This window comes from Asterias amurensis, chromosome 18, assembly GCF_032118995.1.
Source record: "Asterias amurensis chromosome 18, ASM3211899v1".
In the NCBI taxonomy this organism is placed as follows: domain Eukaryota; kingdom Metazoa; phylum Echinodermata; class Asteroidea; order Forcipulatida; family Asteriidae; genus Asterias; species Asterias amurensis.
In genome coordinates this window covers 4,816,161-4,820,956 of record NC_092665.1, presented here as the reverse complement: position 1 = coordinate 4,820,956, position 4,796 = coordinate 4,816,161, and the positions used below count along the sequence as shown (strand labels likewise).

The 4,796-nt window shown below is 40.1% G+C and overlaps 1 long non-coding RNA gene across 1 annotated transcript; it reads right to left on the bottom strand.

The window, feature by feature from the left end:
• Nucleotides 1–2,588, bottom strand: LOC139950577 (uncharacterized). The gene is made up of 2 exons (XR_011787675.1): nucleotides 2,223–2,588; nucleotides 1–1,577 (listed from the first exon to the last, which is right to left on the bottom strand). It is a non-coding gene; the product is annotated as an uncharacterized lncRNA (long non-coding RNA).
• Nucleotides 2,589–4,796: the final 2,208 nt, after the last annotated feature.

The window sequence follows — 4,796 nt, the reverse complement described above, 5'->3', positions numbered from 1 at the left end:
TTACTTGTTCATAAAATTGATTTCTTTATTGCCAAACACAAATTCTTCACAGAACAGTGGCTATTAAAATGATCAGGTTTGTAAACAGGCTATCGTAACAACGATACCCCACAATTAAAGCCTGAGCGACTAGTGAAATTTGCTTCTCAACTATTCGTGCCTCAAATAGTCGCAACTTCAACACACTAGTCATTTTTCATGCCCCAAAATGCATTGCGACGTATTATTTGCTGCAGGTGCAATAGAGTAAAACTCACGCTGAAAGGATTTAAGGATTGTGTCACTTTATGTCTAGGGCTGGGTGACTAGTGCGACACAGTGTCAAACTTGTCGCACAGTCGAGATTATTAAAATCACTAGTCGTGTTGCGACTACTTTTTTTAATTCCTAATTGAATAATCGTGTACTACAAAAATAGTAACAACTTCCTGTATGGTGAACTGTCTATTGTATCGCTCACGACTATTCATGGCAACATAATTTCTTTACGAAACACAGTCAGTGACACCAGTGACAATCCTTCAATCCTCTAAGCACGAAATTTACCATATTGCCCCTGCGGCAAACAAGTCGTGACTAGTGTCGTAGTCATGACTTTTTGAGGTGTGACTAGTCGAGTAGTAACTTACACTAGTGGCCCAGGCTTACTGATGTCTGGTTGTGTTTCATAGGTAAATTATGTTGTCATGAAAAGTCGTGACTGTGAGGGACACAATTTTTTCAGCAAGCAGGAATAGTCGCAACTATTTAAGTTGTTGTGGTGGCTCGATTTACAGAGTAGGTGAATAATGGCAGTCGCAACTCGACTAAGCAATAACTAGTTGCGATTTCGACATCAATCGTAGTGCGTACCACTAGTCGCCAATCACAGGCTTTCCCACAGCAGCATTTAAAGTGCACAGGTATCACAGCAGTTATACACAATACTGTTTGTACTATGTACTTGTGTGAGCGGCTGAGCCTACGACCACTCTTCTACATTGTGGGGTGCAATGCAGTTTTTATCTGATTCTCTGTGTCTTAGATAGGCAGTTGAAAGACCATGTTGCTCATCTCGCCCAACTCTTCCACTTAGTTGTACATTTTCATCTTGGTGTTCAAAATAATGACAAACATCAACCCCAGTCCAAAAGCATCGGTTGCTAAGAGTATGCACACAGTTCCCCCAGTGTTGAAAAAGCTATGTAAACTCGTCTTGAAAGTCAATCTCTGTATTGGTATGGTATGATACATGTCGACAATAAATTGTGATACAGTGGTGGAACTTTGCAGCAAAATGTAGAGTACAGTTCTTCACATACGTCTTTCTTGATTGACAGTTAATATGATGTTCCATCTTTTCCTTTTCTCTTGAGACTTCCTCTGCAAAACAGCAAAATATCTCTTCCACAATTATATACGCTTGAATCTTGATTCTGTCACAGATTTGTCTCTCTTGAATCAAGAACTCCATTCCTTAATTGCAGAGCAGTCGACTACCCATTCATCTGACAAGACGAGGCCTAAAAAGTATCAGTACTCCCAAGGTGGGCATGCAGCAGTTCTCTAAAAGCAGACTCCTCTCCTGGAAATGTGCCCTATCAGAAGAATGAAACAAATACAAATCATAGAATAAGTTCAGTGATTATATTGGGTCTCATTGTGCTAAACTTGTTCTGCATCAAGCTTAATGTAAAATGTATATCTGTTTTGATTATTAATATTAAACCGTTGACCAGCGAGGGTTACGATCATCAATCAACCCAACTATAGCAATTGCAAACAAGTGTTAATTGCTTGTGCACAGAAGAAAAATGTAAGTTAAAAAAAAAATGTCAGCCAATGAGCCATTTTCAAATCGAGGGATATGTATCTGTGTGCATTGAAGTGTTGGTGACTCGAGTCAGACAATTCCAATCTCACATAAAGCTGGGCTATGTTCGTTCCAAACCGAAACAAAACCAAGGAGTAGGCTCATACTTCCTTCGAATGCGAATGCGAAGTGGATTTTGGTGAGGCAATACTTTTACGAGCTGCCCTTCCATAAGTGAGACACAAGAAAATTGTGCTTCGCATGATGAAATAGCACTGCTATTTAGCAGGAAGGAGGTCTACCTACATGAATAACAACAAGTTTTGAAGTATTCAAACATGACAAACAATAACTACTTACAAATGTATGACTTTACGTTTTCTAATTCTATACAGATTCGATCAATATAAACAAGATTCTCTCCACTCACCACTTTGTGACACTGACAGTTACATAATGACTTGGGATCCATGACTTGCTCAGTTGCAAACGTTGGTCGTATGTGGTATCATGCTCTAGTTCCCTATAGTTTATTCACACCCGGACATCCTACCTCCATGGTCCAACTGCTGCCTGCATGCAGCAGACGAAGCACACGAGAACTGGCGGAGTTTATCGCAAAACCAGACCGTCCGCAGAGAGGGCACTAGCTGGTATATTGTGACATAGTCGTTCATTAATTGCCATCTAGATAGCAGATCAATATAGCTTCGGCTCACTTGTTCATCTTTAGCATTCATAATCGTGAATATTTCCTATTTTCTTACGATTTTTCCTCCACGACAAACATTGAACTGCCAATGCCGTGTAATCATAACATGAATGACCCCGGGGTCAACTAATACATTATGTTAATTTATTACAACGATCGCACGCTGATTGGTTCTACAGAAAGCTATAGAAGAAAACAATGAAAAAGTTAACACAGCGCTGCAGGATTGCCAAGACGATGGTAGCTTGCAGAGTGTAGTCTAGATTTCGAGCCGTCCACGTAACTAAATCATACCGTGGCGGGCGCGCTTTGGCGATTCAATCGCGCGTGGTATACTATCCAGAATCAAGCACCATCGTCTTGGGCCAAGACTAGCTCTGTAGGAGCTCCATGCAACAACAACCATAGTCTTGGTTCCAAGACCATTGGTGTTGCGCGGTCACACACAACCAACGTTCCGATAATGCACGGCAAAAACTGTTCACGCTTGTTATGAACGAACGCTAGCGGGCGCTCTGTTTCTCTGATTTACGGATCTCACCATGTCCTGTGCTCACAATAGTCTTGGATATTTGCAAATTGAAGGCGTGGCCAGACTATGTAAATTACTTTTAATGTATGCAATATTCATATCACGTGACGAATTGAAGATGACTATTCAAACTAGATCGAGTCAAAGGTCAATATGATCGGCGGTCTATTTTTAATAATCTTTGCTCAAAGAGTGATTCCGTGGTCATTATAGGCCTATTAAAAGGAAAACAGTGAAATTTTAAGTATAGGTACTTATTCAGATTATGGATACGTGACGATTTGAAATCGTAAATAATGGTCAAAAATCGAACGTAAAATTAGCATTCAGAGAGTCCGTGTATCGGACGCTGTATGGCCCCACGGCGTGGAGCAATCGGAACGTGAAATAAGCCTTGTGGAGTATCACGTACCGCCCATGCCGTGTCTCGTGGGGGTTGGAGGTGTTAAATCCCAGGCGCTATGAACTCCCAGCTTGCGGGTGTCGAATCCGTTGTTTCTTATGATCGCAACGTTCCAATATGCTCCATTTTGTTTCATGGCCCCCTAATTTCTTTTTGTTATGAGTTTTCAGGTAATTTTGATGATGTCAAAACGTAGGAATATCGCATTTTGTTATATTGACAGTGTTATTGTGTGAGTAGCTTCAAAAAAGTATGAGAATTTTTTATAAAAGGTTTAAATAAAAATAATGCTAAAACAAAATTCCCTCAAAGCATAATTTTGTCAAACAAAGTATTATTTTTTAATTCTGTGAATGAAGAGTTATTTTTGAGGTAATGATTAAACTGGGCAACTAGTGGAATTTAATGACCCGACTATTCGCCTCAAATAACTGGGAGTTGAATAGCAGTAGTCGCCGCTGGACAAGCAATCAAAATTCGAAATTTCTCATGAGTTATTCCAAAAGATATTGTTACGACTACATCTACATTCCAAAAAATGTTATATGGTTACGTTCGAAGCTACGCAGCTACTCGGCTACGTTTACGTTCCAAGATACGCTTAGGTCTACGTTCCTTCAAGTTACACTATAATATCAAAAGGTACGCTTTCAAGCCCGAGTCAAGCTATGCCTACGTTCAAAGACACGCAGCTGCGTTTATGTTCCAAGATGCTACGCTTCAGTCCAAGATATGCTTACATTCCAAAAGATGTCAACGTTCCAAGCTACACAGCTACTCAGCTGCGCTTACAGATCTGCTTACATCCTTCAAGTTACGCTATAATATCAAAAGGTACGCTTTCAATCCCATGTCAAGTTACGCTTACGTTCCAAGATACGCAGCTACGAATTACGTTCCAAGATATGCTTACGCTCCACCAAAAGATACTGTTACGTTCCAAGCTACGCAGCTACTCAGCTACGCTTATACACTCCAAGAAACTATAAGGTTACGCTACAATATCAAAAAGTACGCTTTCAATCCCGAGTCAAGCTACGCTTACGTTCCAAGATATGCAGCTACGGTTACGTTTCAAAATACGTTCTCACAAAGACGCTTTTGAATCCCTCAAGATTTCCTTCCCCCAAGATTAAAAAACTTTCACTGTGAATAACACTACAGGGCCCACCAGTTATTTGGCAGAAAATACTGTACAAAATTTCTTTACTATCCAAAAATTTACTTGGGCACTACAAAATTTCAAATTTAATTAAAAATTGGCTGGCAACCAGTTTCTGCTAAGCAATACTATTTTGTGCTAACTATAAGCAAATTGTTTAGCCAATACAGGCTTCATCAGTGTGGGCCCTGGCAC